Below are 15,013 nucleotides of genomic sequence, written 5' to 3'. Positions count from 1 at the left end.
ATCTGCTGGGATTCTGCATCATAATGACCATGTTCATATGATGACAAAGAAGCTCTCTTAGATAAGAGCTAATGACTCTGAGCAAATGAGTTAATTACTGGGTAAGCAGCACAGTTGGAGGAGAGATGGGAAAGTCTGACGCCTAGTGGTCATGAGGGAGAGCCTGCTATTACCACACTGGATGCCAAGGAGGCAAATCTCTAAAAAACACTATTACTGAATCTTCTGTCTGCAAAGAACGTAAAGAAAACCATTTCCAGCTTTTCTAAAAGAAATAATGTTAAGACAACAGGTCTGAGATGCTGTCTTCATTGTAACTATGATCTAAACGGTGGGGTTTTTAAAATTTGTGGTGTAAAAAAATTGTGGTGAAAAGGATAAATTACCAGAAAAATGTAGATCCATTAAGGAAAATCTACAGTTCATACCATTGTATTAGTAGGATGACTTCATATCAAGTTGAAGACATGACACATTAATTTAATTAAGGACTGAAGAGAGACATTCTTGGATTCAAGAATTACATATTTTCCTTCTTCAATTTGTCTATAATAATAGTAGCCTTGGGGGCCGACACTGTGGTGTAGTGGGTAAAACCATCGTCTGTGGTGCCAGCATCCCATATGGGTGCTGGTTCAAGACCTGGCTGCTTCACTTCTGAATCAGCTCTCTGCTATGGTCTGGGAAAGCAGTGGAAGATGGCCCAAGTCCTTGGGCCCCTGCACCTGCAAAGGGGACCTGGAAGAAGCTCCTGGCTCCTGGCTTCGAATCAGCCCAGCTCCTGCTATTGCAGCCATTTGGGGAGTGGGCCAGTGGATGGAATATCTCCCTCTGCCTCTGCTTCTCTGTAACTCTGCCTTTCAACATAAATAAATAGTAAAATAAAAGAATAATAGTAGCCTTGTATCGATAGAGTGATTTCAGTGGGTCTCTCCAGCTCCAAAACATCTGTTAAGATTTTTAACAGGTGGACTTGCAGGAATCTTGGTTAGTAATTGATTGACCTTCAGCAAGCAATCAAATATCTCTACACCTTGGCCCATGCAAAAGCGCAAAGTAATTCTATTGCTTTAAAATTTTTCTGAAAAGTAATTTAGCTATGGTTAACAAAGGAACTTAAAAGTGAAAAAAACATTTTGATCCTGAGTTTAGGAATACCTCCCACGACAATAACCAAATGGTTGGTCAGAGATATGTAGATGAGTTGTTTGTTGGAAAAAATTTTGAAAACAATCTAAATGTCTATCAATGGAGAGTTGATTAAATAAAATACCTACATATGGTGGAATACTAAAGAAGTTGAAAATTTTAAGGGTAAAGTAGGGCCATATATTCTAATATGTTGAGAATATTGAATACATGTACAGAGTGTCTTAATAAAAAGCAGGCTACAGAGACATTATTTTTTGGAAATATGTGTTAAAATTTATATTGAAATGTTTGAAAATTTCAGCAATGATGGGTAGAATTATTTGCATGATCTTATATAACTTTTTGTATTACCTGATTTATTTTTGGAAATGAGAATATGAATATAAAACTTCACAATAAAAATTAGTAATAAATCTTCTAAAATTTTTTATTCTTATCCTTATATTACTAAAAATATGAAAAATAACAAGAGATGATAAATATGAAAACTGTTAAGTTTTATTCTAAGGTACACAGTCCTCAGAAAGGCCATTTTACTTATCTTGTTTATTCTTACTAATGAAATACTTGTAAATTTTGAAACTATTTCATCTTGGCAAGCAGGACATTTTCCTGCGATATATGAACTAGAAAAGCAGGGAAACCATAGTATAAGTCAGTCTGTCTATTAGAGTTTGAGTACTGCTTCTGCTTCTGATTGAGCTTTCTGCTAATATGCACCTTGGGAAACGGCAGACGATGGCTCAAGTACTTGGGTATCTGCCACTCATGTGAGAGAACTCTATGGAATTCCTGGCTCCTGATTTCAGTATGGTCCAGGCCCTGGCTTTTGTGGGCATTTGAGGAGTGAACTAGCAGGTGGGTCACTTTGTGTGTCTGTTGCTCGTGCTTTTAACTAAATAAACATTAGAAGGAAATATTTATTTCCATTCACAGTTCTTGAAATTCACAGTCCAAGATTAAGTGACCTCACTGGTCTGACAAATAATGAAGGTGGTGCATGGCAGAATTCATGCAGAGAAAAGATCACATGGTGAACCATGGAGCAGAGATACAGGGAGCACATTCACCAGCTCCATCTATGTGTGGTCTCCTTATAAAGCCACCATGAATCAGTCATGTGGGCTCCATCATGATGAACTAACCCCATTTATTCACATTACAAGTCACCACCTTCAAGCATCATAATTGGATTAAGTTCCATGCCAATACATTAATGTAAGACTCTGAGGATCAAGCCTTTAACACATTGGCACCAGTTTCAAGACTGTATGCTCCTTGTTCTTGATGTTATTTTTAGAGGAATTGCGATTTTGTTCCACCACAGAGTGGACAACCAGAAACCAACTGTGAATCTTTGGTGGATAGAAGAGGGAAGAGAAAAATGCCACTCCCTAAAAACATGTAGCCCCCCCCCTTTTCTATCAATCTTCCCAATAGATGCCTCACATCACAACTAAAGTGGTTCCTTCTTTCTGCTTCACCCAATAGGAACAAGGGTGTTCTTTATTCACACTTTGACTTCCAGGCAGAGCACTGGTTCTAAGTAGCACTCACCAGAAATGCTTCCACCTATGACAAGTGGGGTACCAAGGTACTGCCCCTTTCTCTTCTGCTATCAAGTGGGGTACCAAGTGGGGTACTGCCCCTTTCTCTTCTGCTATCAAGTGGAGGTAGGAAGGATGAGAAGGAGGAAGACATGCACCCCGCTGTGAGGGAGTCTTTTCGTGAACATGCCATTCAGAGGAGATTGGGTGACTGTGATCATGAGGTGGAAAATGAAGCAGAGGGATAGAACTACAGTTGAACCCCAGTATAGACCATTTCACTGAAATGGAAAAAATTAGAGCCGGAAAATGACCACTTAGGCATATTTGGGGCAGGTGAAGACCGAGTGAACTCTTTGCCTAGAAAGAATTGCATGAGGCAGTGGAGTTGGTCTTCAGTTGATAAAAAGCTCTTCTGCACTGAAACGTCCCTACTTTTCTCAGATCTCAATGTGACTCACCCACTTCAAGGATTTAGGGCTCTGAGGAGAGATGAACTCTAATGAGCAGTTCTCTTCAGTCTTTGCTTTCAAAGTTCTTCCTGGGCCGTTTTGTTTGCTGTTTAAGAAGCACTAATAAGCAGAACTTCTCAGGTTGCAGATTTTTCATTTTACTTTTCTATTTTTTCTTTTTATTATTTTTTAAAAAGATTTTATTTATTTATTTGAGAGGCAGAATTACAGACAGTGAGAGGGAGAAACAGAGAGAAAGGTCTTCATTCCGTTGGTTCACTCCCCATTTGGCCACCAACAGCTGGAGCCAGGAGCCAGGATCTTCTTCCTGGTCTCCCATACGGGTGCAGGGGCCCAAGGACTTGGGCCATCTTCTACTGCTTTCCCAGGCCACAGCAGAGAGCTGGATTGGAAGAGGAGCAGCTGGGACTAGAATTGGCGCCCATATGGGATGCTGGCACCGCAGGCGGAGGATTAACCTCCTGCACCACAGCACCGGCCCCCTGTTTTTCTTATTTTTTACTTGTTTTATTTAAACATGAAGAAAACATGTTAAGAAAACAAGATAATTAAGAAAAACTAAATATCATGAGTATCTGTAAAGTTTGGACCACAGTCTGCCCATTTGTATAGGCATTGCTGGCAATGATATTGATAATGGTGATGATTCCCAGGCAACTTGCTCAGTGCTTTTCATAATGGTCTGTTTAAACTCTTACAAAAACCTGGAAATAGATTAAAACCATTTTAGAGATGAGGAACCCAAGACTTACAAAAGTCACCATAAGTTTTCCAAAATAACACTCGTTTCTTCTCGCACAACTCCACTCCCAATTATATGATGAACTCCTGTAGAGAAGAGCCTGTGTTCTATTCATCCTTCAACATTTGGATCCAACTCCTTCAAAAATCACTGCTTCAGAATGTTTTGAACTTGAATTGGAGTCAGTAATCAGTAGCAACAACCTGAGCAGATTTGGGGCAAGATGAAAGCAATTTTGCACAGCAATAAGGAACTTAACATCTGCAATAAGTATTCTGGCTCTATCACATACTAGCTGTCCAAATTCGCATAAACTACTTTCCCTCTTTGTTTCTTAGTCTCCTCAGCTGCAAAATGAGGAACAGTCCAACTCAGACACGACTCCAGGGCCCAGCCTTTACTGCCTTCCCAATATTGCTCACTTGACCAAGATAGAGTACAAATGCATGAAGCAGGAAGGGATGTCAAATTACTTTCATGTTTAACAGAAAGATTTGGATTTCAGAGTACTTTTTTTTTTTTAAGATTTATTTATTTATTTGAAAGCCAGAGTAACACAGAGAGAGGAGAGGCAGAGAGAGAGAGGTCTTCCGTCTGCTGGTTCACTTCCCAATTGGCCGCAATGGCTGGAGCCGCGCCGATCTGAAGCCAGGATCCAGAAGCTTCTTCCAGGTCTCCCATGTGGGTGCAGGAGCCCAAGGACTTGGGCCATCTTCCACTGCTTTCCCAGGCCATAGCAGGGAGTTGGACAAGAAGTGGTTCAGCCGGGTCTCGAACTTGTGCCCATATGGGATGCTGGCGCTTCAGGCCAGGGCTTTAACCTGCTGCGCCACAGCACTGGCCCCTTCAGAGTGCTTTTATACAAAGAAATACTCCAGCTAATTCCTGGGGTGAGAACTACATAGTGTATTTTTTTTCAATGACTGTATAAATCAGAACTTTTCCCAGGCAAGTGACAGTAGCCGCTTTATTGGCTGAATTAACTGAAATGTCCAAGGATAGATGTCCTCTACCTTCAGATGTGGCTCCATCCAAACACTCAAGTGACGTCATTAGGACTATTTCTCTCTCCATGTATGAGTGCTTTTTTCCTCACTATTGGCTTCAACTTTTCTTTTTTAGCAGCAAGATAGCCCCCCGGTCTCTGAGCTTACACCTGAATAGTCACATCTCCAAAGGATCAAAGGCTTTTCTTTTCCCAGTTTTCAGCAAACATACTGGATGGCATTTCATTGCCCTGGAGTTGCATGCTCCTCCCTGATTGGATGTTCTGGGTTGTAACTGAAGAACTGTTGTCCTGTGATTTCTAAATAAACATTTCTAAATAAACTTTGAATCTGCCTTTTATAATAGTTAGCACATCAAGGTCTTTTTTTAAAAAAATATTTATTTATTTGAAAGTCAGAATTACACAGAGAAGGAGAGGCAGAGAGAGAGAAAGGTCTTCTACCCGCTGGTTCACTCTGCAACGGCCAGAGCTGTGCTGATCTGAATTCAGGAACCAGGAGCTTCCTCTGGGTCTCCCACAGGGGTGCAGAGGCCCAAGGACTTGGGCCATCTTCAATTGCTTTCCCGGGCCATAGCAGGGAGCTGGATTGGAAGTGGAGTAGCCAGCACTCGAACCGGTGCCCATATGGGATGCCAACACTGCAGGCGGCGGCTTTACCCACTTCGCCACAGTGCTGGCCCCTCAAGGTCTTTAGTTATTGTCAGTTTTGTAGTAGAAATTTGGCTATTTAATGAAAGCTGAATGGTTGAATATGACTGTGAAGAAGATATTTTTTCTTCTCAACAGTAGCTTATTATAAAGTGTTAATAAGCTTTTGAATAAACAGTAATGACTTAAATATTTTCCAGCATTAAGTTTTGCTTATCTTCAAAAATCTACTTCTGAAATTGGGCTTTGTCTCCAGTTGACTTAAGGTAAAAGCATTTTATAAATTAGTAACTTCCATTAAGTGAAAAGCAGCTACTTAATGTTGAATAATGAATAAGGAAAAGTCTTCTTTGGGTTGGCAATTCATGATTAAATAAATAAAAATTGTCACATAATATGACAAGTTAACTTATTTTAAATGGCTCAACAATATAAAAGGTGTAAACATATTACTTTTGGTGTCTTTTGTGTAAACATATTACTATTAAATACTGTATGTTATATTAATTTTAAAAAAGTTTTTCTGATAAAAGAAAATCTTCTTGGTATCTTCAAACTGTAGAGAACTTCAGGAACTTGTATGTTCCTCTTTATGTTAGAATAATTTGTTTAAACTTATCAGTAGCACATATTAAATCTTTTTAAAAAAGATTTATTTTATTTTTATTTGAAAGAGTTACAGAGGGAGAGAGGGAGAACTAGAGATTTTCCATCTGCTGGTTCACTCCCCAAATGGTTGCAACAGCCAAGTCTGGGCCAGGCTGAAGCCAGAAGCCAGGAGATTCTTCTAATCTCCTACATGGGTACAGGGGCCAAAACACTTTGCTGCTTTCCTAGGTGCAGTAGCAGAAAATTGGATTGGAAGTGGAACAACTGAGCATCCAATCGGTGCCCATATGGGATGCCAATTTTGTAGACAAAGACTTAACCCACTACACCACAACACCAGCCCCAAGACTTCTGGAGAGGTTACAGCAGTGGGTTACAGTGGGTTACAGAGGTATAGTGATTCTAATGATCTGTGTAATAGTCATTAGGCTTGGTCAGTACTAAAAAGAATTTAGCAAGCATATGATATGAACTAATACAATATGTACAATATGAGTGCACTTCAAAAGTTCATGGAAAATGGAATTAAAAGATAAGTTTATTTTGGTGCAACAAATTTTCAAAATCCAAGCATATGAGAGATCTTCAAAATGTCATGGAAATGTATATTGTGAACAAACTATGCATGCATTTCAAAATATTTTGCACTAAAATATTTTTTTTACTTTTCCCCCATAAATGATTTGAAGTATCCTTATACAGCAGAGAATTTAGCAAGCATATACAATACTTTTATTCTAAGAATTTCCTTCCTATAAATATGGTGGTATGTATAATAATAACTATAAATATAGCAATAGCAACAATTGCTGTTTAATAAATGTGGTATTTACATTGGGTCAAGCTTTGTGCTAAGTGTTTTACTTGGGTTTGTTTGGTCATGTGATTCTAAGAGGCTAGTGAAGCAGGTAAAACAGTTTTTTTTCACATGAAAATCAGAGGAGTTAATTAAAATTCCTAAAGTCACAGAACCAATTATAGGATTCTAATTTTCTTAATGATCTATTATGAAGCTCACATGTTTTATCTTGGGTTCAGATAAATTCAAACTCACAGCCACCTTATAAAGTATCTCTTTGCCACTCTGTTAAGAGCAAAAGAGTTCCTGAACAGATAAGAATTTTCCATTTTCATGGCTTACCAAGGACTGGGTCAGTGCATTATTTTTTACGAATAATCTTGAGGGCAAAGAAAGGTGAGTAGGCATGGGGTCCACCCAGATCCTATGTCATTGGCAAATTGTTCTCGGATCTCTGGAAGTTTTGCTCTTTCAGCCATTGGCATTGACTTTTTTAGCACAAAACACCACATGTATTATGCTGTCATCAGAGCCATCCTTGGCGATAATTGCAACATGCCAGCAGTGAAAACACCCAGGCTTGGCTCCCATGGCCTCCTTCTGAAAGGAACTGCTTGGCTTTACAATTATCACTCAAACTGGCAGGAGAAGGGGAGGGTGAGAGAGCAGCAGGAGAAGAAATCTTTTCAATCTGGATGAACAGATCAGCTGCCTTGGATGCCATGCTGTGCTGGCCAAGCCAGGGTTCCTGTGACATCATGCTCCACTCTCATACTGTCAGCAAAATTTCCTGAGGACAACAGCTGCCGTTGCCTACAAACGTTTCTGCTCACTCCACACAGGAATGGATACTGGCTCCCCCTTTCCATGAGGCTGCTCATCTCCTTTCTAGTCATGGAGTCTCTGTATCACCCAACAGATTGTGTTCCGGGATGGTGAGAATGCTGGAAGAACACGTTTATGATGGTAGACCACAGGTGAGGAGACTCAAAACCAGCCATTTCCACAGCTTCCCTACCAGGTACCGTAGATGGCTTCAGGGTAAGCAGAGATACACAAAGCCCTCTTTCACCCTAGAACTGTTGGCATGGGATACTGGGAGGCCTGAGTTCCAGCAGACTTCTGCATTTTTCCAGGTATCATTCATACAGGATCATCTCCCATATGTGCCAGGATGTAAAAGACTTTGGTGGGTAAAAAATCATTTGGAAAGACTCAAATATTATTACAGTTCTCACTGCAAAACATTATTTTTTTTTTTTACAGGCAGAGTGGACAGTGAGAGAGAGAGACAGAAAGAAAGGTCTTCCTTTTTCCGTTGGTTCACTCCCCAATGGCCGCTGCGGCCGGCGTACCGTGCTGATCCGAAGCCAGGAGCCAGGTGCTTCTCCTGGTCTCCCATGCGGGACTGCAAAACATTACTACATACTAGTAATAATGAAAAAGAACAAAGGAACTTCAAAGGTAGCTACATTCTTATTTCTTGGAAAATGGAAAAAGCGAGCCAGATATCTAAATACTACCTCTTAATTATTTTTTTGTGAGTTATGATAAGTCTATCATTATATCCAAATAAACAGAAAGTTCAACTTTCCATATGTTCATATGTCAGGATTTTCATGGTTCAAGGTAAAGTTTCTTAAGCCTAACCTCAGGACCCATGAGATTCTTAAGGGCCTCTGAATTGTGGAAGGTGAAAACATGTGTTATTATTGAATATTTGATTGTAGTCTAACTCATCATGCAATTATAATGCATTTATTATGTGATACTGGAACTTTCTCACCATAAACTAAGCCCTCCTGAAGGACTTTGGCTGCAATTAAAGTAAGATCCTAAATCCTTGCTAACAAAACAGTGATTATGTCTTTGTTATAAAGTACTAATCTTATCACTCAGATTTCCTATCTTTGTGCTTCATCACTAAGGTTAATGGACAGATTACCATGTTCTTCCTTTCAGTGATCATAATTTTTTTCTTTAAGTTAGAGTAACAAATTTAAAGATGTTATATTTCTGAAGAATGATACTGAAGGAGATTTAAAGAAATCAAGATTTACACTTGCCCACAAATCCTTAACTTCTAACTTGTAGCAATCAGAGTTTAAGTTGGTGACTGCCACTTAAGCTCGGTCAGATATTTTTATTCTTCACCCTAAAAACAGATTGTTCCTGAGAATTTGTCCATTGGTCCATACTACTACACAACAGTTAGCACCAAAAGTCTCTGTGCTAACTTTATAAGACAACAAAGATCTGTCATTATACACATCTGACTATTGGTTTTAAACCCACACTTTTGTACTCTCTTGGCTTCTGCCAGTTTTCCTTTAACAAACTGCAGGCTTCAGGACAGATGGTTATGTTTGCGTGCACTGTATACGGAGTATTCCCCAGTGTTATCTCTTTCAATGAAGATTTCTTTGCTGTGGGTGAGTGTTGTAGCACAATGGGTTAAACTGCTGCTAGGGACACCTGCATCCCATATCCAAGTGCTTAGGATCAGATCTCACCTCCACTTCCCATTTGGTTTCCTGCTAATGGGTCTGCAAGACGGCAGATTATGGACCAAGTACTTGAGTTCCTGTCACCCATACAGGAGACCCAGAAGGAATTCCTGGCTGTTACCTTCTAGATTTGCTCCACAGTCAGTTTGTTTTTGTGTTTTCTTTTCAAAGATTTATTTATTTATTTATTTGAAAGGCAGAATTACAGAGAGAAAGGAAGGGAGGGTGGGAGGGAGAGAGAAAGAGATAGAGAGATCTTTCATCTGCTGGCTCATTCCCCAAATGACTACATTTAGGTCAGGCTGAGCAAGGCCAAATCCAGGAGCCCAGAACTCCACCCACGTCTTCCATATGTGTGGCAGGCACCCAAGTACTTGGGCCATCTTCCAGTATTTCCCAAGCACATTAGCAGGGAGGTGGGTCAGAGCAGCTGGGACTCACACCAGTGCTCTGATATGGGATTGCCAGTGTCACAATAGTGGCTTAATCTGCTGTGCCACAATGCCTGTCCTCCACCCATTTTTTAAAGTACTCTCAAATTTCTATCTTTGAGCATTCCCACCTCATGTCCTGAATGAGTTTTACTTGTTAATTCCTACTTTGTGTCAGGGACAGGCCTGTGTCCCCTCCATTCCCTGAAAAACGAGTGGTGGCTCGCCCGAGTGAGGCCTGCCCTCTCCCCAGGGCATACTTAGAGCACACTGAACAGCCCCCATGGAACCCAGGAAATGTAGCAGGTGAGGAGGTTAGGCTGGTTTGCTGCTAGGATGTGAATACATTATAGCTGCATCTTATTAGCAGTCTTTGGAACATTCAGCAAACCACATCATTGCAGTTCTGAGAGGTAAGTTACTAAGAAAATGAGAGCTGTTTTCTGTGTTGCACATCCCATGAGGAAATTATTTTTCTACTATAATTGGAAATGTTCATTTTCATTTAATTGCCTGTATATTGAAAGGAAATAGTTATTTTCATTGGAGATGACCACTGATTTACAGCTCAGGATCATGACAACAGCTCTCTCTTTTCTTAACACCAAGTTGGAACTCCTCTGCTCAATTTTCAAGATGTCTACCAGTCCGGCTCAGTCTATGCATCCAACCACATTTCTCATGATTTTCTGGTTGGATCTCCTACTAGAGATACTGACTCATCCATCCCAGCTTAAGTCACTATTGTTTCTACTGCTGTACTTCACTAACATGATATGAAATGCTGTCTCTTCTTGTCTCCTCTCTGCAAAATCCAATGAATTGTTATAGGCCCACTCCAACTTTTTCCTGGAATTATAGGTTCTCAAAGTCAGAAGGGACTTTTAAGGTTGCTCAACCCAGTATCCAGCTCATAGGAAGCACTTTATAAATGTTTATGAATAAATTAATGAACTACACTTCTCTGAGAATCCCACAGGGGATTCTCTTTTTGGTCATACCTATTCAAAACATAACTATGGGTCAAAACTACAGGTTAAACAGAGGCTTCTGAACAACTTGTCTTGAAAAATTTAGTTCTACTTTTCTTTTCTTTCTTCTTTTTTTTTTTTTTAAGATTTACTTATCCATTTATTTACAGGTCAGAGTTACACAGAGAGAGGAGAGGCAGAGAGAGAGATGTCTTCCATCGATGGTTCACTCCCCAATCAGCCGCAACAGCCAGAGCTGTGTCAATCCGAAGCCAGGAGCTGGAAGACTCTTCCAGGTCTCCTACGCAGGTGCAGGGGCCCAAGGACCTGGGCCATTCAACACCGCTTTCCCAGGCCATAGCAGAGAGCTGGATTGGAAGTGGAGCAGCCAAGTCCCGAACCAGCGCCCACATGGACGTCAACCCGCTGCGCCACAGTGCCGGCCCCTAGTTCTACTTTTCTAAGATATAGGATAAGCAATTTGGTGACTGGCATCGATTATTAAATTGCACTATAATTATGAGAAACCATAACAATCCTTTCAAATTATTAGATGGATGATGGAGGGTGCCATGACTCAATGAGGACTACAGCAATTCAAGAGTTTTAGGGGGCCAGGGCTATAGCGTCGTTGGTTAATCCTCTGCCTGCGGCACCGGCATCTCATATGGGTGCTGGTTGTAGTCCCAGCTGCTCCTCTTCAGATCCAGCTCTCTGCTATGGCCTAAGAAAGCAGTGGATGGATGGACTGTGGCCCAAGTGCTTGTGCCCCTGCACCTGAGTGGGAGACACAGAAAAAGCTCCTGGCTCCTAACTTTGGATGGGCTCAGCTCCGGCCTTTGTGGCCATTTGGGGAGTAAGCCAGCAGATGGAAGACCTTTCTCTCTGCCTCTCCCTATTACTGTCTGTAACTCTGCCTCTCAAATAAATAAATACAATCTTTTAAAATAAAAGAATTTTAGGCAAGGAGCTTTTGGTTAAGAGCATCCACTTCTGCCTTAAATTGACAAGAAGAGGATATTTAAGAAGTGAGGGTGGCTCAGGAAGGGTGTGACTGAATGGAAAGCATCTCATCTTGTAGGGAGGAAAAAGTGGGCACTTACTTACAGAGCTTTTGTAAATTAAATGGATCCAGAGGGTATGTTCTTTTTTTTAATTTTTTCTTTTCTTTTTTTTTTATTTAATAAATGTGAATTTACAAAGTGCAACTTTTGTATTGTTGTGGCTCCCCCCACCAACCTCCCTCCCTCCCGCAGCCCTCCCCTCTCCCACTCCCTCTCCCATCCCACCCTTCATCGAGTTTCATTTTCAATCACCTTCATATACAGAAGATCAACTTAGTATACACTAAGCAAGGGTTTCAACAGGCTGCACTCACACAACCGCACAAGGTATAGAGTATTGTTCAACTAGTAGTGTTGTTTTTAAGTTTCATAGTAAAACACATTAAGGACAGAGATCCTATGTGGGGAGCCTGTACCCAGTGACTCCTGTTGTTGATTTAACAATTGGCACTCTTATTTATGATGTCAGCAATCACCCGAGGCTCTTGCCATGAGCTGTCTATGCTATGGAAGCCTCTTGAGTTCACCAACTCTGAACTTGTTTAGTCAAGGCCGTATCACAGTGGAGGTTCCTTCTTCCCTTCAGAGAAAGGTGCCTGAGGGTATGTTCTTGTGTCCTGTACAGTTTAATGATAATTTTTGGAGCAAGACTTCTTAAGTTCAAACCCTGTTTCTTCCCTTGTGACCATGTACAAGTTACTGTGCCTCATTTTTTTCCATGAAATGAAAAATAAGGAAAATAACATTAGGTGTGAGGATTTCTAGAGAAAAGTACAAGAGTCACATCAATAAAACATTGAGTGCCAAACCTGTCACAGAATAAGTTTTCTTTAAATGTGAAATCAAAAAAATCATTTGTTTTATAAAAGTGAGACAACAGACAGTAAAATAAGCAAAAAAACCTCATAAATCTGAATATAGACCTACTGTATGACCCAGTCATCCCACTCCTGGGAATTTACCCAAATGCAAAGAAATCAGCAATATGAAAGAGGTGTCTGTACACCCATGTTTATTACAGCTCGATTCACAATAGCTAAGATATGGAATCAATCTAGATGTCCATAAACTGAAGACTGGATAAAGAAATTATGGTATATATACACTATGGAAGACTACACAGGGGTTAAAAAAAATGAAATCCTGTCATTTGCAACAAAATGGATACAACTGGAAATGATTATACTTAGTGAAATAAGACAGTCCCAAAAAGACAAATGCTGTATGTTCTCTCTGATATGTGGTAATTAACAGACCTAAAAGGTAATCTATAGGAATGAAATTGACATTTTGAGATGTGATGATTTTGAACAGCCCTTGTCTTGACTGTTGAGGAACAGTTTTTTTTTTTTTTTTCATACTATTCGTTGAACTCTTTACACTTTACTTGTAGGGTTAATCTTATGAGTATAGAGTTAACTGAAAGTAAATCTTTGTAAAAAATAAGAATATGAATAGGAGAGGGAGGAGGAAGAAAGGTGGGAGTACAGATGGGAAGGAAGATAGGGTGGGAAGAATTACTATGTTCCTAAATTTGTATATATAATATGCTTGAAGTTTGTATTGCTTAAATAAAATTTTAAAATAATAATAAAAAAGAAGTGAAACAATAGACTAAAACAAACAAACAACAACAACAACAAAAAACTCAGGAGTTTCTCACTGTCAGAAGTATATATTGTAGGAAAGAAATAGCCAGAAGTGAGGGCCGCCATAGGTTTAATTTGCCTGCCCTACTTTATAGAAAGTGTTCCTCCTGGTGCACACTCTGGGTACCTCCAGGAGTTCCGAGTAAGTCTTAGATGCCTAAGTTCATGTTTCATTGCTCACATTCTGAAGTCACTGACACCTATTAGTCTGTCTTTGCCCTTGAGAAAAGACTCTGCTTTGCAAGCTCTGCCTGGACTTTTCCCTGTGAAGTCAGAAGACCAATGGGTGTCATTGTTGGCTTCTTGGGAGAGGTCACTTTACTTAGTGAGAGAATATAAGTAAAAATAGAAGTCCCAGTGTAACCTCTTGGGCAAATGACTTATTCATGGGTTCTAAATTATTGAGGTCATTGAAGAGAGTGCCATTTTTAATCTTTGAGAGAAGAAAGAACGGGGTGGACTGGGCTTTAAGGAAGGCTGTGTCTTCATAGGGCAAAAGGCAGATGGTGTAAACAGTGACTGAAAGGGAAAAGGGAGGAAGGGAGCCTGCAACCTATGATCGGCATATGCTTAGTGGGTGACCCTCAGAAGCCTTGTACCTGTACATGATTCTGCCTCAAGTGAAAAGGTCCTACTATGACAGAAATATCCCTCCAAAACTCAGGCTGAAATACAATTGTCATCATGATATTAAAAGGTAGACTTTTTTTTTTTTATTTGACAGGTAGAGTTATAGACAGAAAGAGAGACAGATAGACAGAGAGAAAGGTCTTCCTTCTGTTGGTTCACCCCCCAAATGGCTGCTACAGTTGGGACTACACCAATCCGAAGCCAGGAGCCAGGTGCTTCCTCCTGGTCTCCCATGTGGGTGCAGTGGCCCAAGCACGTGGGCCATCCTCCAGTGCCTTCCCGGGCCACAGCAGAGAGCTGGACTGGAAGAGGAGCAGCTGGAACTAGAACCCAGCGCCCATATGGGATGCCAGCGCCACAGGCGGAGGATTAACCAAGTGAGCCACAGCGCCGGCCCCCAGAAAGAAATTTATTTTCTTTATAAAATACTCAGTCTGGGTATTCTGATATAACAGAAAATGGACCAAGAGAGGCCCTTTGGGGAACTGGGTTGGCTCTGTAGACAGGTGCCTTAACTAAAGTGATTTGACAGAATGCTGGGAAAAGCTCTGTGCCACAAAAGACTGTCCTCAGGTTTTGTCATTCCTGCAGGGTTTGGAGGCTTTATTTTCTCCACAAATGCAAATGCTCTCTGGGAGCCCTCACACAGTGATGCTTTATTAGCTGTCAGAAGTTGACAGTAGGTGAGGATCCATGAACAGAGGTACAGGATTGAGCATCCTGAGAATGGAGGGAGAAATTCACAAAGGCAAAGCTACGTTTCATATTTCACCAACACTGTT

General features: G+C 40.6%; 1 long non-coding RNA gene across 22 annotated transcripts in view; it reads right to left on the bottom strand.

Annotated features, from left to right (window-relative positions):
* The window catches only part of LOC103351145 (uncharacterized), a 271,397-nt gene that overhangs the window by 131,825 nt on the left and 124,559 nt on the right, over nucleotides 1–15,013 (bottom strand). For 2 of the 22 annotated variants that reach the window (XR_016217521.1, XR_016217528.1), the window contains one exon: nucleotides 3,925–4,117. The exons of 16 other annotated variants lie outside the window; for them this stretch is intronic. This is a non-coding gene — a long non-coding RNA (uncharacterized LOC103351145). Of the gene's footprint in view, nucleotides 1–746; nucleotides 4,118–6,701; nucleotides 8,388–15,013 lie in introns of those variants that run through there. 4 more of the 22 variants (XR_016217520.1, XR_016217533.1, XR_011380839.2 and 1 more) reach the window with 3 other exon arrangements.

The sequence above is a fragment of the Oryctolagus cuniculus genome, chromosome 12, assembly GCF_051225735.1.
Source record: "Oryctolagus cuniculus isolate XC-2025 breed Fujian yellow rabbit chromosome 12, ASM5122573v1, whole genome shotgun sequence".
Classification (NCBI taxonomy): Eukaryota; Metazoa; Chordata; class Mammalia; order Lagomorpha; family Leporidae; genus Oryctolagus; species Oryctolagus cuniculus.
This window is presented reverse-complemented; position numbering and strand designations above follow the sequence as displayed.